This window comes from Erpetoichthys calabaricus, chromosome 11, assembly GCF_900747795.2.
Source record: "Erpetoichthys calabaricus chromosome 11, fErpCal1.3, whole genome shotgun sequence".
Lineage (NCBI taxonomy): Eukaryota > Metazoa > Chordata > Cladistia > Polypteriformes > Polypteridae > Erpetoichthys > Erpetoichthys calabaricus.
In genome coordinates this window covers 132641501-132665091 of record NC_041404.2, presented here as the reverse complement: position 1 = coordinate 132665091, position 23591 = coordinate 132641501, and the positions used below count along the sequence as shown (strand labels likewise).

The window sequence follows — 23591 nt, the reverse complement described above, 5'->3', positions numbered from 1 at the left end:
AGCCAGTAATGATGCCAATAATCATTTTATATGTAGCTTGTATTTAGTAATCATTCTGTGTACAGACCGCATCAAGCTCTGCTTGGATAACCCCAGAGTAATCTGGCCAGATGAATACTGCTGCAGTGGTTAGGACACTCACTCCCTCTCTCTTTCTCTTGAACTGTTAACTGAGGTGTTTTCAGCACCCAGGAGTTGATGGCTGGAAGCTACTGAGGAGTGCATTTCAAAATTCCCAGGGTTGAGCAGGTTAGCAGTTATGGAGTCATGGCAAATTCATTGACCAGCAATTGTAGACATTTCAAGTGCCATGGTGCAATAAGAATGTTCTAACTTTTAAGATGATATTGTTTTAGTTCAGTATTTAATGTTTTTCTAGGAGCTGTGTAGTTTTTGCTAGAAACATCTGGAAACAGAGCAGTGCAGTTATATTGTGTCGCACTTCATTGTGACCATAATGGTTTATAGTTACCAAAACATTTATAGGTGACCATAAACAACATGGGCTGCATCCATTGTACTTGGTTTTATACCATTATTCTGATCTAGTCATCTACCACAATTTGATCACAGAGGACTACAGAGAGTTTCTTAGACTTCATAGCTTGGGTTTTGTCCTGACATGCAGTGTGAATTGTGGGACTTTCTACACTGTGTCCAGTTAATTCAGTTTGCCAAAGGTGGACACCAATCAAGTTCTTGAGACATCTCAAGGGTAATGAAAACAAACAGGATTTGCTTGACCACAATTTGGATTGCCAAATTGGAGTGCCAGATTTCAGTTTTTAATTTTTAATAAATTTGCAAAACCTGGAAAACATGATTTAATGTTGTTGTTACAGGTTTTTGACTGTAGATTAGATTGAGTGGCAAAACTGGCACATTTATCTGTTTAAAATTAAATCTCCACCACAATAAAGTGTGCAGAAATTGAAGGGGTTTGAATACTTTCTGAATCGACTGTATATTATGAATTCCTCTCTACCCAAATAAAGTCCCAGTGAACAATAAACAACTAATCTCAGTAGTCCTGAGGCAGATACAGCAAAGACAGGTAGATTTGTAGTTGATGTAACAGTTAACAGATGTCAGGTTGTGCTAGGAGCAAGGTTTCCAAAGACATTTAAACAATTCAGTCCTGTTGGGTTCTCTTTGTCATGGCGGGATGCAGGCTGTCAAGCCCTTTGATCATCTAAATCTGTATAGTAGCTTACATATCTATCTATCTATCTATCTATCTATCTATCTATCTATCTATCTATCTATCTATCTATCTATCTATCTATCTATCTATCTATCTATCTATCTATCTATCTATCTATCTATCTATCTATCTATCTATCTATCTATCTATCTATCTATCTATCTATCTATCTATCTATCATAAAAAATCCTATGTCTGTCCGCTTTTCACAAGAGAACTACTTAACAGATTTAGATCAGTTTTTTTTCTATAATTTGCTTGAACAGTACAGTTGATTTTGCAACTTCTCTTATTGTGCTAAGTATCATAGTTCACTTGCGGTGCCGATTTATTTGCATGAATCCAAGAGAGACATGGAGGGAGGCAAGGCCCTCCTCACTCACGCTCCAGCCTCAGGGCATGTACCTTACCTTTGCTTAGCTCGCGAACAAGAGAACTACTAAACAGATTTAGATCGGGTTTTTTTCTATAATTTGCTTGGACATTCTGGTTAATTTTGTGATTTCTCTCATTGCGCTATCAATCATAGTTCGCTTGCAGGAGCAATATATTCATGCTAATCCGAGACTTCGGGCTGAGGGGAGGGGAAAGCGTGACGTCAGGAATGGGGAGCCGGGCAGGGCCCTCCTCACTGTCCTTTTTCACTAATACGTGGGCAGAGCACTGCTTTTATGAATCTTGTACCAAATGGTATGCAACAGTGACATAGAAACGAGATTTTTGTTATCAAAACTAGGTGAGGATGGTTTTGTATTGACAGACAAGCTGCACAACATCAGTTTTATTAATCAAAGTCAAATAGAGACATAATCAGTTGAGTCTTTGCTAAAGACTTTAGTTGGTCACCATAAAAGAAGATATGCATGGTGTTTCCAACCCCCCAGTGTTGAGTGTACAGTACGCTCATTCTGCCTTTGTCCTTCTTTTAGCAAATGTAAAAACATTTACATTCTTATTTGTGTATTGACCGATAATGCTTTCATTTATTGCAATATGGTCTGGACTCTTACCTCCTTGTTAAATAAACCTTTTCATTTACGTTTGTGTTTGTTTTTATTTTCCCTTTTTCTATTGCTTTAAATGAATGTGGCTTGTCGTCCCTAACAAGTGATTGCATTTCCATCATGGCTATGTGTTCTTATATTAGCAATTTCATTGGACCTTTAGGTCATCTTCAGGTAAATCACCAAAAAATAGATATATCTGTAGTAGCAGAAAGAAAGTGAGATGAGCCTTACAAAGAATTAGAGAATTAAAATGGCCTTTCTCTGTTTCAAAGGAGAGTTATAGCTTAGAAATTGGCCATCGAATGGCTTTGGCTTTAGATATTATTCATACTGACAGCAAAGGAAATGAATCGCACAACAAGAGATAGTTGCTTAACCTCGTAGATACAGCAAAGGGATTGCAGTATTCGTGTTCACTTATTTATTTATTTGCCTGACTTTTTCAATCCACAGAAAAGAAAGCTCCTGCCTGTTTATATTCTGTGTAAAACAAAACAAAAGCATAAAATGAAAGTACCTTTTGAAGTCCATTCCCATCATCTTGTTCTTTCTGCTCCCAATGGATTTTTTTTTTGTCAATTCACATTTATAGTGGTGTAATTAAACCACTTCTCCCTTTATAAAATATGCACTTGAAAGAATTATTATGCTAAGATAGGTTTATGGATATAGTCTGTTAAATAAATAGTTTGAACTCTGTTTTTATTTATGCCCTCTGGGAATAGGAAGATGAAAAGAAAAGGAATGTGCATCTTTTATATTAAGACCATTGTTTTAATGTTTGTTTAAGTACTGTACAACAGAACATGACACAAGAAGACCATGCTAGGCAGAGAAGCAAAACTGAATGGACTGATTCATTATATCTTTGTGTTTATTATTTTTCTGTATTAACCATACAGCTCGTGGAAATACTCCTACACTTTTTGTTTTGTGAGAAAGAGAGCAAGCACAAGCTGTTTCTTATTGTCAGGCTCATTGTACTTTAAAAAAACTTAACACCAAAGTGCTTTCCTTCAGTTTAGTCGCACCAGCAAGATCTGCTACCATGGCAGCCTGCAAAACAGATGCCTAGTTGGCAAACTTTCAAACTCTTATTTACTCTGAATATATTTCTTCTCTGAAGTTGTGAAGGAGATATTTTATTGTGCGACAGTGAAGGCAATCTTCTGTTTGGGGCCGTTGTGTGCTTTTTGAATTTACCACAGTTACCCTTTTAGTTCATATAATTTACTACCTTTTTTTTTTTTTGTGGTTAAAGAGCTTCAATGCATTTGATTTTCAAAGTGTCCTTGTTTTTTGTATGAATTAGAGAATTCCAATTGATAGTATATTTACTTTTTATCATGTTTAAACTAGCATTTATGCACTTGTCAATAACTATTTTTGATCCAAATGCAATATATTGTGTCTGTTTGTTTCAGATTAATTCAGTTGGGGTGTCTTGATGGGGAACACAATCCCTGGAAAAATAGGCTGTTTTATCTTGCGTACTAATACTAGCTCAGAAAACTCACCACAATGTACACATCCAGACATTTTGTGAACCATAGAACCCTTCAACATTAGAAAATAGGAGCGTTTAGCTTGGCTTTTAATGGTGATTTATGTTAGAAGAGAACAGCTATGAAAAAAACACATCTAAACCATCAGGCAAGGTCATGGTGCAACAGGAACATGGATAAGTTTCTTGTCTGAGAGTGAGGTTTTGTCTATCCATCTTGTTCTGGTATAAGATTTGTCCAAAGACATGATGGCTTATTGCCTTTCAAGAAGACAGCACTCAAATATTAGACCACTGTGGCAAAAAAAAACAGCAGCAGGGTATAGTACTTACCTCTTTTCTTATCAAATTCAAATATTAGTTACAACATTTGCCCAATAAGTAATACAATTCCATATGCGCTCATTTTTCCTCACTGATTCTTTCTGTAAGTAGAAAAATTCTGACAAGTTGTGCCTGATCTTCCATTTGATTTTTTTTTTCTACATGTTTACTCTTCAGAAAGACCTTATTCTGTAACTCATTTGGAGTGTCATGTTACATTTAGAAACAAAAATACTTTTATATCTTTGCAAGTTAAATCCGCATATAAATATAACAATAAAACACATATATATCTGATTAACCCCCCAGCCCCCCAAAAGTGTCTTGGCAAGCTCAAACTAGAGACCAAGACACAAAAGTCTAGAGTCGAGTCTTGACTGGTGACCAGGTTCTGCCATGAATACACAGCCTATTTCATACTAACCAAGTAAGGGCAATTATTGAAAAAATAACACAATTAAAAATAGTTATTCATATGTTCTGAGATTTTTCAGGTAAGACAGTATCTTCTAGATAAGGTAGTTATTTAAGATAAGGAAGATTTAAAAAAAAAAAAAATCAAGGTAAGGTAGTTATTTAGACTTATTAATCCCGACACTGCGTAGCAGCGTACAAGCATAGCAACATGTTGCATGTTGATTAGGACATGCAAGAGAGAATTTCACTATATTCTTCATGTGACAAATAAGGACTATGTAAACCTATTATTTGTTATATTTGCTGCTAGCGAATATTGGATACTAGTTTCACAGTTGGGATGGTATCATTCTCTTAGTACAATATAGGTTTTGTGTTACTGTGATGTGGCATATTTGTGTCATGTTCAAGCCGGGTCAGTGGCGCTATGAAGAAATATTCATTTTAGTTTATGTGCAGTTTGTGACTTGGCAAAGGTGCACACAAATCAAGCTTCACTTTCTCTGTTTATGGTTTCTATATACCACCAGAAAAATATCATTTGACTCGGATTGATTTTGCATTATCACATGTTGATCCTGATGTCTGCGTATCACAGAGATTGCTGTAGAAGTTCCTGTTGGTAAAAATACATTGGTTGAACTTAAGTGTAAAATTAGGGTGAGGGGGCCTTACAAGTGAATTCTCAAGTGCCACGCCAAAAAAAGAGAGCGTTCTTATGTACAGCACACATGCCCACCAGGGTTATATTGTGAAATTAGCATAGAAAGACATTCTGTAGTACTGGAGGAAACGGGTTCGAATCAACAGCAGAGTTTTGAAGATGATCTAATATTTGACTTGAAGCTGTTATGTCTTCTTTTGGTACTTTTCACAGAAATCACATAAAGTAGTAGTCCAGCTGAGCAGTCCATAAAGCTACAGTAAAGTAGTTTGGTATCCTGTCATTTTTTTTGTTTTTCATAATTTTGGTACAGATTCAATGTACAGTTGAAGGTAATATCAAGTATGAAGCTGTTGCCATGAAATTGAAAGGGGAAAACATGGCAAGAGACATGGTAGGGTATAACAATGGCATGCTTTTCAACATTTTCACTTAATTATAGATATGGCACAAAAGCCATTTATTTTTTGGAGGTGTCTAAATCCTAATATGAGACATAAATGAATGGATGTTACAATGATCTTCCACATGAAAATTCTAGTCAGTCCATTCTGGTTCTATGGTAATGTAGTGGACTTTGCTATTAGTGCTGGTTGTGTGTCTTCTGTCTCTAAAGTAAAATGGTGTAATCAGTTGGAAAGCCCTTCATATCTTTATTTGGTTCTTTTTTTACCTTGGGGTGGGGTTGGGGACCAAAAAAGAAAAAAAAAAACACAAGTATTGGCAAGGTAAGTGCTGACAAATTTCTTAATTAGAAGTCAGTCATTGCTGATAATGAAACTTGCTATTTAACGATATTGTTTGTTAATGTTTCAGTACATCCTACACAAGTTTGAGTTACATTGGGTCCCCCTCTCTGCAGCAGCTTCAGGTCTTCTTCAACCAATGTCTCAATTAGAACCCATTTATTTGCTGTTAAAGCAATAAGTTTTTTGGGCTTAATTTTAGTAAACTCACTTGTTATTAAAAACCCTTAATTGCCTGTTTTGAGTGTTAAGCAAATGCATTTAGGTTTTAATTGTTTTTTGTGTTCTTAATCAGCCATGGTTAATAGCAAAGTGCAAATAACGAAAACACCCAGCTCTCCAGCTAACATGATTCCATTTACAATGGTGAATGTGCACCACAAAGTATATGTGATAATAAAATATTTAGAAATGAATGAACGAGAAAAGCGGATGATGGTGAAGTCCGAATCTATTCTGGTTCACAAAACATATTAATGATGTTCTGAGAAACAGAAACTCAATAATTGAATTCAGATTTGTTTCAGATGAACAAAACCACTAATGAGCAAATGGTTAAATACCATTTCATTATCAGCATAGACTATCTTCAACCTATTATTGGTTAGAAAGAAAACCTGTAGCCACTGTGGTCCTCCAGAACCATGAGTAATGGTCCCTGCTATAGAACGTTCCGAGTATGTATATGTATTCATTTATTCAAGTTAGTCTTAACTCCACATGCATCAAGTTCCAATAAATTACATTATGCGGTCTCACAAAATGTGGTGATTAAAATTCAGAATAGAATGTTGAGCCTGTTTTTAAATTGTTTGCGAAATGTTACGTGACTGTAAGGATTCCATCTTAACATTGTGGCACTAATGATATAATCTAGCATTTTATGTTGAGTATGGCGTGAAGCTGTTACCTTGTATACTGATATGAAAGCATCACCTTGTACATTTTCATAACTGTGAGTGTTAACATAGAGTTGAAGTGGCCTCTAATTTGATTTTTAGCTTCCCACGTTTGGGCATACTAACTGATTCAATGTGACAGATTTGTACAGCAGTGTTGTAAAGTAACATAAGTATAATATCTTACTCATTATATTTTCAAAATATGGTAGTCTCTAGAATATTTTGCCAAAGAATTATAATAGTTATAAAATGAGGCCAGTCATTCTGCAATAGAAATGCCAGTTTCATAATGATTTATTTCTACTGTATTCCTTTTGTTTCAAATTCATCCACATACTGTATCTTAACAGTCATACAATTTTGTTTTGGATTGTTTTTTTGTTTTTTCATAAAGCAGCAAGGGTTTTCCCTTCAAGTCAAAGTTTACTTAAAATGAAAGCGGAAAAGAGAAAATTGAAAAGGCACAGTGGTTAATTCAATATTCATGTAATTATTGATTCTTGAAGAAAGGCGTCTCGAGCTGATTGTGAAGAGAATTTTAATAAAAGCAGCAGGGGAGTAGCAGCATACATTTTTGGTATGATCTTTAAGCCCTTAAATCTGGTTCCTTAATATATACTTAAGTCTTAATGCCCTTTGGTGTCACGCTTTACAATTTCAGACTAATAAGCTGTATCAGAATAATTGTTAGTGTTTTTTTTCCTTTTAAACCGTTTCTCCATTGCTTGCCAGGTTGAATGTGAGAGTGATATATTAATAATACGTCACTGTTCTTTGTTTGAAAGCCATAGTGGAAATTACACATTGCACTTTATTAATGACATTGATTTTGTAGCAGTATAATATACGATATAAAAACTAGTAATTTGCATATAATTTGAGAGCTGAGATGTCAGTTTGTGAATAAACCGTGCAATTTTCCTCACTGTGGGGTATCTTGTGAGATAATAGAGTAAGACAATAATATTATGTCCCAAATCTGTACATGATGAAATTGTCTTTGGAACTATGGGAGGGTGAGTGTATCCTAGCAGGGCCACAATACATTCTTAGGTGATTTGGAGTTAAGTCTCCAAATTGATTTTGAACAATGCACATTCATGCTTTATGTAAGCTAATAAGTCATTGCTGGAATGTTTCAAGGCAAGCAGTAGCTGTACCGAGAGAAGCACCTGAAATGACTGTCAGAAACATATTTCCATTCCTTTTTTAGTTGGTTACTAAGGTCAGATAAATACTGTGTCTGTTTCACAATAACAATAATTACAGAAGCCTGGAATTTAAAGTAAAGTGGTGTTTCATTTTCAATATGAATTTAAAATAACAAATATGGAAAAACATGATTATTTAAATAAAATGCCAGGAACAAAAGATCTCAAAGGTGTTTTTGAACATTTTAAACATATCCAGAAATATACTAACTTTTATATTACATAAAAAAGAGAGAACAGGTTAGAGAGAAGAAATGAGTTCTGTATTCAGAGGTTTGGTTGACTGTTGAATAAACAAATTTATAACTTTAGAAATAGCCGTCATCTTAAGTGTCTTTAAAACCTAAAAGATTATAATACTTTTTAATCCTTGCAAAGCATTTTGTACAGAAAATGGGTTTAGGGAAGCTGACCTGTTTTGTCTTTTTGTTTAAGTAAATATTAATTGGTTTTATTCTGGTATTTCTGCCTGCATCTAGTTAACTGGTTCATGTTTACCTGTTGATTAAGAATATTTTTTTCTTGAACTCATGTGCTTTCTTGGTTGAAAAAAATGAATTGTTTGTTGGTGCAACATTTAAGAATAGATTCTACTTTTCACAATTTAAAATCTGCTAAAAAGGCCTAATCTTATCTGGAATAAAGAAAAATGACAAACAACTACTAACTAAATATACTTACAAATGTTGAAAATAGGGACTTTTATAACCATTTGAACATCATATATATATAATAATATCACATTGACATAGTTTTCTGCATCCCTCATTATTATGCCTAAAACACATGCAGTTTATTTCCCTTTGTTTGCTTCCTTAGGCTTTCCAGATGTCTTAAATAGCACTCTTCTCAAAGCTCTTCTCTCCACCAGTGTTATCAAACTTATGCTTATCCAGAATTTCCAAATGCGACCCTGGGTGGGGATAGCGAATGCCCTTTACTTCAGCATGAGCATGGCATTTTCTGTGTAGTAAATTGTTAAACACAAAATAATTAGATGGAATTGCAGCAGTAAAGGAGAGGGGTGATGGAGCAAACTGGCAATTTTCACTTGAAAGTACGCCTGTCATTTGTTTGTGTGGATCTTCCCCTTTCGAAAAGCCTTTCCCCCAAGGGCAATTTGTGATCGCTCCACCACAGTACTGGTAGTCTTTTGAAATTATAATGATAGTTAACAAAGTACAATTAATGTCTAAATAAGATACAATTATATCTTGGATGTTACAAGATTCTGATGATCCCAGAAGTCTCTAATAGTTACATACTGTATGTCTTGCATATGTAATGATTATATTGCATTGTAGCAACTCAGTGAGGTTCATAGGACTTACTCAGTTAATCTTCTAGGAGACAGAAGAACTATTACATTTATTGTAATTGTGCCTGTCAGTTTTCATAAGTGCATTGAAAACTTCTGAAGTTGCTGTGGCTTACATGTGTGTGTGTGTGTGTATATATATATATATATATATATACTGTATATACCACTGTGAAGCAGTTATATTCATAATATAATATGGACAACTCCTTTAGTAGCAATAAGTCAACTGATTCATTATTAGTATAATAAATTTCCAGCTTCTACTACAAATAATTTATACAAACAGCTTAGTCAGTGAAAAATCATCCATCCATTTATCATCCAACTTGCTTAATCCTTTTCACAGCACATGGGGCTGAAGTAAGTCCTTGAAGCAATAAGTCACAAAGCAGGAACACAGCCTGGATGGGTTGCCAGTGCATTGCAGGGCTTTTTTTGAACACAATCAGTTATAAAATGTCAAGTTAGAAATTCTAGTTCATGCAAACTCTCTACAGACAAGCTTTGATTTGAATTCAGCACTATGAAGCTGAAATCTACAGTGTTAAACATGCTGTGCTAGAGGCCAAGTTAAAAAAAAATATATACATACAGTATATTATGGAAGATCAGCCCGACTACAAACAGACACCAGGACACACAGAAGTCCAAACGCACATTTTTATTTTCTTTCTTCAATACACAGTCCCTTGCACAGCACACACAGTGCACAACCCAGCAGCACTCTTGCTCACAGTCTTATCTTCTCATTTTCTTTCCTTCTTCTTCTTTACTGCCCTCACTCCTCCACTCACAAGCTCTGTCCTCTGCCTCCTGACTCCGGATCCCTGAATGGAGTGAGGCAGCCCGTTTTTATAATGCACCCAGATGTGCTCCAGGTGCTCCCTGATGACCTTCCTGCAGCACTTCCGCTACACCAGGCTTATTAATCAATGTCCATGTGCCCCCTGGCACCAAGCCAAGCTCTGTTCCCGTGGCCCCAACACCCACCAGGATGGCTGCCTTCTCGTCTTCCAGGAGAGGTACTGCTTCTCTCCCCCAGTCCTTCCATCCACCAGGCGTGCCAACTGGGCATGAGCCCCAGCTGTCTGCCACTATATATAATATAACATATAAAATATATGTTCACGGCATTCGTAGTCTGTGTCACAATCTGATTGTATGGGTGGTTACCTACCAGGTAATGCTTGTGGTTGGCCAGCAAGTCAGCTAACATCCGCCACGGTGCCCTCAGTTGTGAGAAGCAGATCATAGAATGGTTGAAATAGTTTACTGTATTTGTGTGTATATATGTGTAAATATATATATATATATATATATATATATATATATATATATATATATATATATATATATATATATATATATGTTGATCAGTTTATTTTAGATCATCTTACAATATTTGTTAATTATTCAGCTTATTATTTAGAGAATATCTTGGCATGGCTGAGTATTGAATTTTCATTATCCATGAAATTGAAAAACATACAACACATCATAACTAACAATGGAAAACAATAGACTTACATTTTATTTACATATAGAGTGTTAAATGAGTAACATACTCTCATTTTTTCGAGATATCTTTGTCTTAAAATAAAACTTTTTTTTTTTTTTTTTACTTTTTTTATACTGAATTAGAAGTTGTAGACACATTATTCATAATTATCCATTGATAGTTGCTTTCAGTTCATCTAACAAAAAAAACAAACAAACCAGATATCGTAGTTAATCACATTATACATGAGCCACAATTCTATGGCAAATTCAAACTGGTAAAGAACTGGATATACAGTATGCTTTGTTTCTGTTATTAGTAATGTTTCCCATCATATATCGTATTGCACAAGCCACTGTCAACATTTAATTGTATATTATAACATACAGTACATACCAGTCAATTAAAATAAAAAAGCAAAGGCTTTAGATACAGAATATGTTCTTTGCTACACTACAGAAATTCACTATGTAAACTGTCTTTGTGTGAATGGTTAACAGGTACACAGCAAGTTCACCCACAGTCTCAACCCTTTTTTCTTTCTTTCATTCTTTCATGGTACCTAAAACATGACATAGCAGGCAGACACACTTCTCTTCTGTTTGTGAGGTCCAGTACACCCTTGTTCCTTAGTCCTCATTGTTGCATTATATGAATTGTACTTCAAGATGAGCATTCGTTGGATGACAGCTCTCGTGCACACAGCGCCCACCCCTACAAGTGAGTGGCTGGGTATGTCAGACTAGATGTTTGGTCTTCATGGGAACGCACTGCTGACTGCCTCCGACTTAGGGAGATTATGTAAATGAAGGCTATGACTGAAAATCACTGGAAAACTCACATAATATGACTTAGCCTTCCGTAAGATGGAACATTTCAGTACCAAATGTGCAGTTGTCAAAATGACTCAAATATGAACCCGTCACTTGTGTGAGTTTAAAGAGTAAATGTTGCTAATTTCTCGTCAGTCATTGATCAACAGGTACAATTCTAACACAAATACAGATATTGCTAGAAGTAAGACAACTAACAGTAACTAACAAAAGAATAAGAAAAGTAGCCACACATTTTAAGAAAATATCACATAGTGACAGTAATAGATTAGTAACCATTAAATTTAGGAGCTTCCTCTAAGTTGCATAATTTTATTTGAACCCAGCATTTCTGCTTAATTTTATTTTTTTTCAAAGCCATACATTTTATTAAATTAGATCTAAAACTACAACTATTATTTTTTGGTTTTCTAAGAGTTGTAACAATTTTAACAATTACGATGATCAGGCGGTAAAATCCACATTGAAATGCTAAATTAAATGTTGTGCTATTGTAAAAGGTTGAGTTTTTAACCTTTGCCCCTGTCCCTCACAGTAGCAACTTCTTGGACCTCAACTACACTTGCAGTTCAGGATCGGTGATGGTATTGAGATATATAAAATGAACAACGTTGGTGTTTTATTAATGATGTCAGGATCCAAACTATATTCAAGTGGCCTTATGCTAATTTGCTAAGGCCACTAGTTAAATAAAAAAGATACATTTTTCAACTTTTCTTTAGGATTGAGTGCTTGCCATTTTCTGACTACCTATGCCTAAACACTTCAAGGCTACCTGTCTAATTCAATAACTGGGATATCCCAGAGCTGCTGCACATTGCTTGTGATTCACTTTTTCCTGTAACCATCCAGGAAGTTTTCATCTCAGCCGCATATGTCTATCATCAGACTTCCAACAAAAAGGATAATACAATAAATTAATAGACTGTTGAATTATAACATAATGTTATCAAACCCATTTAATCAAATTCAGGGTCAGCGTCTTTTGTTTTCCTCAGACATACATGGGAGACATACAATATAAGGTCTTCTGTTTTCCATATATTAGTTTCATTTTTTAGCTGTGCCTGAATTATTTATGCCTTGATCTTTAACAACATTCTGATTAGGCAAAATAAAAGAAATTCTGACAAGTTATTATAGCTGACTAAGGATGAAAAACTGATCTGCTTATTAAATCTGCCTTTCCGTCCAATAAGTAACTGATTTGAAATGAATGATGCTACCACAATAAGCATAAATCTTTGTGTTATATTTGTCTGTCTTTCTTGATTCAGTAAATTTGCAGCATCAGTTTGAATCAGCTCATCAGAATTTTCATTCATCAATAAAAAAATTTAAACTGAATCCCAAGTTATATTTTTCAGCTGTTAATAACACTGCTGCCTTAGAGTTATCAACATTATATGAATAGAGGTCTCAGTTAAGCTGAAGTTTGTACTGTAAATTATTTCCAAAGTTATGAATTCCTTTCTTAACTCTTTAGAAACCCTGTTACGGTAAGATGCCATCACGGCTTCTTTACCCTAAGATTTTGAAAAGTTTGCTGTATTCTGGTTTATACGTGTCTCCTTGTTTGAGTTACAGAACTCTATGTTTAATTAGCACCAATTTTGAGTGGTGGCTCTGAGGCTAAGGATCTGCGCTGGTATCCAGAAGGTTGCCGGTTCGAATCCCCATCACTGCCAAAAGAGATCCTACTCTGCTGGGCCTTTGAGCAAGACTGTTAACCTGTAATTGCTCCAGGGGCGCTGTACAATGGCTGACCCTGCGATCTAACCCCAAGGGGTATGCGAAAACTCACAAAATTTCTAATATGAGAAATCGTATAAGACGAAATAAAGAACAAAAAAAAAAAAAAAACATTTTTGCATTTTCCTGAGAAGGAAGGAAAAAAAAAAATATTTTTTTTTGGTAGGATATCAATAGGAGTAAGTTGCAGCTTAAAACAAGTGTGCACTACATGAGAAACCTTTGGCATTCTGTATTATTTCCTTTGTGTTTAGTTCAGTGGTGATTCTGGTATGGTATACTTCTACAGCTGGTTTTCCTTTGGAGATCACAGCATATCAGATACAGTGGACTTTAATGGAGGCAGGGGAGAGGTGGGTCTTAAATTCATACACTCAATCTTGTTTATGTGCTCTTGACTTTTGTGCATGGAAGCATTTTCCAGAAGTGATTTATTTAGCAATATTATAAATTTCTCATGTTTGGGATACCTGACATTTGGACTACTTTATGTGACAAATCAACATGAGATTTTGTTGTTGACATTTTGAGATTGTTAGCTTCACTGAAACTTATTGTATCACTAATTTTATAATGTCCATTCTCTGTGAAAACATGGGGTTAATCTTATTTTCATGGTCGTCACTACAAACAATGTGGGGTAGTTGACATATGAAAAAATGTGTAATTTTTTGGTGGAGTATACCTTTACGATGGGTATTTCTTTATGGTGATAATTCATAATTCATCAAAGAGGCTTAAATTTGATCATGAAATTTGCTATACAACTCCTTTCACATTAAATAAGAAAATCATTTTGAGATGAAAGCAAACTTACAAAGGAACAGATAATAGGAGTGTTAGACAAATTGATTAAGTTTATACTGCATGGTCCCCCCAAAGAATCACAAATCCCAAGTTTTGTTTTGCAACTACTTTTGTTTGTTTCTGAAATTGAGCCCTTTGTGTTGCATTAGACTGTATCAGCAACTGCAACGTTCTTTGGTGGTGATTCAAAACAAAAATGACTTCTACCCAGGTTATTTCTGTGACCTTAGATGGCTAAGAAGTTCATTTCTTGAGCTATAGGTTCTGGGACAGTTTGGAAAGGACAATGAGTTAGCTTGTAAATTTGTGTCTTCCTCTCTCCTCTTTTTCCATTTCATATTTTGTCTGCCTCCCTAAAGAAATGGCTGGTATCAAATTGAGCTGCCCGTTGATGTGTCATGGTTCCATAGGAGATATTCCATAGCTAACATCTCCAGACTCTTGATGTTGAACTGACCTTTGTGTAAGGCATCCCTCAGTGGCTTCTGAATGACATTTTTTTATCTTTATTTTGCCTTATACAATTTCTTGTATTAGGAATTTGGTAGTTTTCGCATACCCCTTGGGGTCAGAGCGCAGGGTCAGCCATTGTACAGCGCCCCTGGAGCAATTACAGGTTAAGGGCCTTGCTCAAGGGCCCAGCAGAGCAGTGGCCTTTTTGGCAGTGACAGGGATTCGAACCGGCAACCTTCGGGATACCAGCGCAGCTCCTTAGCCTCAGAGCCACCACTCCACCCATATACAGTACAGACATACAGTAACTCGATCCATTAAGAGACAAGTCATTTACTTTTTACTATTTTGGAATTGTAAAACCTCATCAGTATTTGACAAAAGTTTACATTTTCAGGGAGTCTCTGATTGTGCAGATATTTCTGAAGGAAATACTAAATACAGTAATCCCTCACCTATCGCGGGGGTTACGTTCCAGAGCCCCCCGCGATAGGTGAAAATCCGCGAAGTAGCGACCTATATTTATTTTATTATTTATACATATTTTAAGGTTTTATAAACCCTTCCCACACTCTTATAAACCTTTCTCACTCTCTTGTTAACCTTTCCCACGCTCTTATAAACACTTCCTATGCTCTTAAACACTTTCTACATTCTTAAACACCTCAGACCAACACTGCACACTGCACGCAGCGATCAGACGTCAATGTGTCTGCACTCGCTTTGTGAAGGGGGGCAGCTGAACTCACGCTGAGCAGAAATGGACTTTGTGCTGCTTCTGCCAAAATGCCTGCTTGTCACTCTGCGTGAGGAGTGTGTGGGTGTGTGTGTGTGGGTGTGTGAGAGCTGAACGCACCTTCGCTCAAACCCCCCTCCCTGGAAGCGCAGTAAGCTCCTGCCACTTCGCATTGTCAAGGGGGTGGGGAGCTGAATGAACGCTAAGGAGAAGTGGACTTTGTGCTGGCTTTGTGCTGCTTGTCGCTCTGCGTGTCAATAATTTTAAGCCTGTACATCACCAATTTTCCTGTCTCACTGTCTTGTCTTGCGTGAAGTTAAAATGTTTTATAATAGTGAGATGTTACTCATATCCTTAGCCCGACATCCACATATCATATGTGTTAACAAAGTGTGTTTTATAAGTTTACATGTGTTTAAAGCATGTGGGATGGGTATTTTAAGGCTTAAACTATAAAAATGTTTATTTATATGGTCTTTCTATATCGCGGATTTTCTCCTGTTGCTGATGGGTCTGGAACATAACTTCCGCGATAGACGGGCAATCACTTGTATTTAAAAACCCCGCGAAGTCGTGAATCCGCGAAAAGTGAACCGCGAAGTAGCGAGGGATTACTGTAGTGAGTTAGCTGAAAATTGATATACAGTAATACTGTTATGGGAATTGCAATGAATGTGTTTGAAGAAAGTTGAAAAATCAGAAATATGAATTCTATAGTATCTCCTGTATATTAATGACAAAGAAAATGTATACCTCTAATAAGTGATACATTAAACTTAAATGAAAATTAGCCTTCAAAAGGCATCTGTACATGTGAGCAGAAATATGGGTGTAATGAATCAGCACGTTTATTTGTTAACTTGTAACACTTCAAAATGTATTAGAGGACAATTGTGTCCAGCCATTCATCAGTTAGCAAATCAGTCTAATCCAGTCCAGGATCACAAAATATATATAGGTAATCTATGTACAGTTTTCATTGTTGAGGTGAATGTTAGATATTTCATATTTGTATTGAGGCCTACAACAGAGTAACTTTCCTAAATCCTAATTTCCATATTCACTTTGGTTTTCTTGCCCTGGGACTGACTGGGCTTATTGGAATAGCAAAGCCCATCCCTGTTAAATCGGCTTATCCTCTATTACAATTTCCTTTTTCTGTGTATAACAGTAGAAAACTTTAATCTAGTCAATAATGTTTAAAAGGGGTGGGGAATGCTGTATCGAAGTAAGTGGTTCAGTTGTATTGACATTTAGTACGGAGGAATCCTGTATTACAAATGGTCGCTTTAGATATTAGTTAAAAAATGCACAAGGAGTAATTTTAATCATATCTGATTTTATTATGTGCTTGAATTTCAGTATGGAAAGGTTAAGTGTGGAAGACTCTGGGTATACTGTAAATATCATTTAAGCAGTTGCTAACAAGTCTTTTAGGAGTATCTCACAATTCATAAAATATGTGTGTTGCATTGCAACCTTCACTCATTCTTTGCTTGACTGCTGATGTGCTTTTTCCTTACATACAACTTACACATACAAATAAGGTTAAACTGAAAAAATCAGACTCTTATGGATTCATAAAGCATCAATCTTTGACTACAGCATTTTTATTCATTTAATTGGTTTCAGAATTTACTTTCTGTATACCTCCTAATGTTTCACTGTTTCAGTTAAGATTTAGTAGGAAATGATATTCTGAATAATTTATCATTTTCAATACAAATCAATACTGTTCATGGGTCTTTTTTTTCCTTTTCAATGAAGTCATTAAATGAGAGTAATTATTCTGAATTGATTTCTAACAAATTAAACTAATTTCTCATTCCTTTCTCCTTGAAATCATTTTATTCTGCCATCTGGCCTCAAATAGTAGCAAAAAAAAGGGTGCACTAATCCATCTTCAGTGAAGTACAGCTCTAAACAGTAGTCAGGCGGTTCTCAGTCTGTCACCCACTGATGTTGAAACCCAAAGCACTGGTACATAAATTATAGGGAAAAAGTGTGGGAGGTGCAGGCGGGTGGTGTTTAAGACTTTTAGGCTACTAAGTCATGCTTGTCGTGTCTCTTAGTTTCCCACTTAGCCTTGCTTATGTAAATAAGGCCCTGCAAGAAGAGAAAATCAGCGACTTGAATTATTCTTAAAATCGGTGTCCCCATCTTTAAGTCGGCATGTGCCATTTCTGGATATTGTTGAAATTCTTTGAAAAACTGTTTCTAAACATGGTGACAGTCCATCTGCATAATTGTACAATCCGTCATACAAATACTGTATATTATTATTTTTTTCCACATTTTACTGTGCCTGGTGCTGCTGGGATGAGCTCAACTTCCTGTCAATATGAACTGTACGTTCAGTGATTGATGGATGGACTTTCAAGTAGGAACGAAGTTATCTTATAGAGTTTTGCTAATTACAGTAGGTACTTCAGTTACAAATTGATTTGCACAGTAAGATTACTTTGATTACTAAACAGTTTTGAAATCATTTTAGTAGATTTTCAATTAGTGGCAGTGTCTACTTAAAAGTTGCTTAATCTGACAAAGTTCATATTTAAATTTACCTTTCGTAAAGTGTATGTTCAATTCTTTTCAAGATTGCCTTAAAATTAACAAAAAAAGCACATGGCAATGAAAAACTATAAATATAACATAGCAATTAACAAAAATGGCTTATGAGGAGTGCAGATATTACATTATACAATACAGAATATACAATAATGCCATTATTTTTGATCACCTTCTTACAGTGGTGCAGTAAACAAATATGATGAAGCCATTATTACAGTATTTGACTGTGCCTTTATGGCTATAGAGTAAGTAAGAAAATTAGCAGCCTTGAGGGGCTCTGGAGTTCATAATCAGCATAAAATGATGTTATTTGCTGTATTTTTTAACTGTCAATTAGGAAATCCAAAATCCAGTTAATGTCAGAGTTGTGTAAGTCTATATTTCTATCTTTGGAAACCAGCTTATTGGGATCACTTGCATTAAAGACATGTTTTGTCAATAAATTGGATCCTGTACTGTTGTAGCTGTCAAAGTGTTTAAGAGCAATTAGTGAGCACGTAGTGAGTGTTTTTTTTTAGGTTCAGAATGTACAAGGCCAAATTGCTATGCAGCGCTGCATTTCCAGATTAGAAAAGCTTTTTTATTATTGATTTTAATATGCAAATCTTAATGAAAGAGGATATTCCTAAAGAAATGTCAAAGCTGCTTAGAATATTTAAACTTGACAGTTCAGATCTTCTGCCTCTGCCATGTTGGTGTTCCAAAACTCTGTGACACATGTATTGGTAATTTAACCTGCTGTCTTGTTTTGTCTGAAACTTCCTTCCTTCTTTGTGTCAGATTCCATCTGTGCTCAACTTGAAATCCACACCAAACATTCATTTGTATTCTTTTGCCTTCTATTTGTTTGAAGCTGCAATGGCATCTACTATTCATTAACATTTTACTGTCACTAGTACTGTTTTTTATTTCAGTTGTGCTACACTCTTTTCATAGTATTCATTTCTTCTTATTTTTATTATTAAATTCAGCTGGAGTCATCAGCTATAAATTATCTTGTTTTACAGCAATTATGTAGATTTTCTAGACATCATCAGGAGGTTAAACCTGAGTTTTCAAATTTCTGTCAAAGTGTAATTGCAACTGCACCATTCATGAAACTAACTACACTGGTCAACAAGCATTTTGCTACTGGGATTCTTTCATCTGTACTCATCTGTACAAATCTGAAAGCCGTTTTCATCTAGCACGTCCCATTTTTTAGTTATGATGTTCCAGGTCTTGGACAACTAGGGTGACTGGACAGTAAAGGCGATGCATTTCAGTGTTTAAGAAATAAGTTTGGTCTCGAGAAAAGTGAAGCCAAAATTAAGGAAGGTGTTTTTGTTGGCCCAGAAATATGTGGACTGATGCTTGACAATGAGTTCAAAAGGAAACTGAAGCCAACTGAATCAGCACCCTCATTCATGCAGGTTGTCCAGAATTTTCTTGACAGTCACAGAGCAGAGAATTATACTGAGCTTGTGGAGAATATGCTGAAAGTACAGTATATTAGCTTACGAGAGCCAGAAAGACACTGAAGACTCTTTTTTTACATTCTCATCTCGACTTTTTTCCACCAAATCTACGCAATGTCAGAGATGAGTATGGGGAAAGATTTCATCAAGATATAAAGGTAATGGAAAACTGATATTGGGGAAAATTCACTCCGAGCATGATGGGTGACTACTGTTGGTTCTTGCAAAGAGAGACGGATGTGCAGTGCAAGTGCAAAAGTGAGTGCCTCCAACATTTTTGGGCACGCTGACCTCACTTTTATTTTGAGGTAAATTGACCAATATGCTTTACGTGTCTCTGGTATCGTCTTCTGGTTTGTTTTCAGAATAAACACATCAAAGCAATTTTGGTGGGACATAGTCCAAACTCCAGATATCGTGTTGATATATTATATTGATATTCAAGTGTGTCAAAACGTCAATGATGTGTATTTCAAAAACCTGACGTGCTAACTTAATTTGGATTTCATATATGAAATCAGTTTTAAAAACTTAATAAAGAGATGCTGTGAAGTTCCCAGAAGCAAACAAAAAATATTTTTTTTATAGACCAGTGCTATCAATAAACCCACACCTTAGCGGTATAGAGAAAAAGGAAAGAAGTCAAAGGAGGAGCAGTATTTCTTTAAAAATAATTCTTCAAAAGTTAAATGTATTCATATTATTTTTTCAAAATAATGTAAATCAGTACACGGGGATAGTCTTGGCTTTAAATTAGACATGTTCAGTAAGTTTAAAAAACTTTTGTTTCATTTTCCTTCTGATGCCCTATCTGCTGCTTAGGCTAATGTTTTTTTTTGAGATTCATAAATGCAGTTTTGTTTATAATTAAAAACCACTTGGGTGTGTGAGACTTTTTTGTAGAACTTTACAATGCAAACATGTAAGTTTCTAGAACAAATAATATATGTTGCTAGTTAGAAAAAAAAACTTAGTTAGATCAGTGTGTGTATATCTGACTATCTCTCTGTCTATTGGTTGGTCGGTCGTTCATAAACTTCCCATATCCTTTAAGGACTGAGCAGCAGGAATCAGTTTTTAGAGTTGCTGCTCGGCTTTCTTGGTCAAGGTTAATGCAGCAAATTCTGACAATGTGCCATGAAATATTATATACCTCACTTGACAAAATACACTTAGATAGATAAATAGTACTTTATTTGTCCTAAGGGGGAAATGTAACTTTTCATAGAAACTGAAGAAATATTATAACAAACACCAACACCCCCTGAAACACACACCAAAATTACTAAAAAGAAAGAAAACCTCCGACTAGGCTAAAGGTAAAGAGAGCAGTCACAGTGAGGCATTATCAAGGCGTATTGCTATTGCTATGAAGGAGCTCCGATATGGTTTCTGTACATACTTGAATAATTGAATGGCTAATCTCCCTGCCTCCCTTGACCCTCTTCAGTTCACATTCCTCTCAAACAGGTCAGCTGAGGATGCCATATGCTCTGCCCTTCACCTCTCCCTGACACATATGTCAAGATGCTATTCATAGACTTTAGCTCTGCCTTCAACACAATCATCCCTCCAAAGCTGGTTGTAAAACTGAGCAGGTTGGGCCTGAACACCACCCTCTGCAATTGGATCCTGGACTTCTTGGCAGAGAGGCCCCAGTTCGGATGGGCTACAACACTTCCAGCATCATCACACTGAGCACTGGAGCACCACAGGGCTGCGTGCTTAGTCCAATGCTGTTCACCCTGCTGACTCACGACTGCACAGCCACGCACAACACCAACCACGTCATCAAGTTTGCAGATGATATAACGGTGCTGGGACTGATAAGCAGAGATGATGAAACAGCATACAGAGATGAGGTGAAACGGCTGTCTGCATGGTGTGAAGACAACAATCTAGCTCTCAATGTCGACAAGACAAAAGAGATAATCGTGGACTTCAGAAAATCATGTCCTGCCCACATCCCACTCAGCATCAACGGTTTAGATGTGGAAACTGTTAGGAGTACCAAGTTCCTCGGTGTGCACATAACTGAGGAGCTTACGTGGACACATAACACCTCATCACTAATCAAGAAAGCCCAGCAGAGACTACAGTTCCTGAGGCAACTGAAGCACGCAAGTCTTCCCCCTTCCATCCTCACCATGTTCTACAGAGGCACCATTGAGAGTGTTCTGACCAGCTGCATCACTGTCTGGTATGGCAACTGCAACATATCCGAACACAAGCGCCTGTAAAGGATAGTGAAGACAGCAGAGAACATTATTGGGGTTCCTCTCCCTTCACTACAGGACATATTTTACAAATGTAGTGTCCGCAAGGCCTGCAGCATTGTGCAGGACCCCTTACACCCCTCACATGGACTTTTCACACTTCTGCCATCCAAGAGAAGATACTGCAGCATCAAAGCCTAAACTGCCAGGCTGCAGGAGAGTTTTTACCCCCAAGCTATTAGACTCCTTAACACCAGGCTGCCCCCTGGGACCTTCCACACTGCCTCAACCACCACTAAAAACAGAACTTTTATACATGCAAGCCACTTTCCTGCAAAGACGAGTGTGCGTGTAGAGAAGAACTGAAAATCTCATGCTGACCTTTAAGTATTTTGACACTCTTGTTATCCTTCTGCTGTGAAACATTCTGACCTTGTTTACACACGTCTTAAACAACTATTATCATACACTGAGAATTTCTGTATTATCTATATTATTTATTTATTATATTACATATCTTACACATCAATATTGCTGCTACTTCTTTGTCTTGTCTTTGCACAATGTCTTGCCTTGTTTGCGTTTTAATTTTAAATTTAAATCTTATTTTTAATTCTATTTTTAATTTATTATTTGCACTTCATGTTGTTACACTGTGGACCCTGAGCTTCGCAATTTCGTCTATCTGTATACTTGTATATGGTTGAGATGACAATAAAGTTCACTTAGACTTTGACTTTGATAGTATACCGAAAAAAATAAAGATCTTGACATAATACACTCTATAGCAGAGATAATGCTTACACCCAGAATCAGTAGACCAGTTTACATAACAACAAGTGTAACTGTAAAGAGCAGGTGACACATGATTAAAAAATGGTACTAAGAGTAGACAAGAAGAGGGATGTATTGGTCCAGAACAGGGCTAAACTGCAATGGCTGTTGGTACAAATGGTTATGTGTCATTGCATGGAGTATTGTGGAAGAGTAGCACTACCCTCTGGTGTAAGCATCCAAGCCTGTTGCCAGTTCATGGAGGCTTTTACATTTTTATTTACTTTTATTTTACCAAATTGGCCAGTGGGAACTAATCCTTGTTTAGAATAACAAACCGGCTAAGGAGCTTGGTTGAACAAAATTAAAAGATAATACAAACACAAATATCTCAAAAGAGAAGTGCATTTGCAATAGTTTCAACTCTAAGGATGCCAGGTAATCTGAATTTTTATTGTAATTTGTTTTTTATTTTCTTAAATAGACAATTTAAATAATAAAGCATAATAGAAAGCATAACATCCTTGTAATGTGTTCTACTCATTAGGACCAACAAGTACTTGTGGGTTTTAGATAAATACAAAAGGTAACAGAGTATACCTGTAGAGTACGTACCATACCAGATATTATGTAAACTCCTAATCCCGTTCAGCACTATCACCAAACAAAGAGGTAATTCTATTTCAATTGATTTGTGAATAAACAAGAACTATTTCAACAGGCAGCTTATGTTTAAAGAAGTCCTCTTCACTAGGCCCTGAGGGGTGTTTCTTTGTGTTTGGTAGTACTAGGATGTTGTACCGTGTTAGCCATTATGAATGTAGAGAAAAGCCAAGCAAAATGACACCTTTTATTGGCTAACTAAAAAGATTACAATATGCAAGCTTTCGAGGCAACTCAGGCCCCTTCTTCAGGCAAGATGTAATTTGTGTTTGGTGAAAGTATTTACATTGTGGTTGTGACCAAGCCAGTCTTCCTATGATGTTTTTTCATATCCTTTTTAATAGGCATGGGGACCTTCTTTTATTTTATTAAATGTTGTCTGGAGTTTTATTGTTAACTGCTGTAACTTTTGTGCATTTGTAAGGTATTCTTAGCTTATCAGCATATACAGTGTGATGTTTATCTCTTTAACAGCTCACATTTAAACAGTTCATACTGTATTTCTTATAAAATCGAAAAGCAAAAATGTCT

At 36.0% G+C, this 23591-nt stretch overlaps 1 protein-coding gene across 1 annotated transcript in view; it reads left to right on the top strand.

The window, feature by feature from the left end:
- The window catches only part of mad1l1 (mitotic arrest deficient 1 like 1), a 936602-nt gene that overhangs the window by 564481 nt on the left and 348530 nt on the right, over positions 1–23591 (top strand). The gene's annotated exons all lie outside the window — the stretch shown is intronic.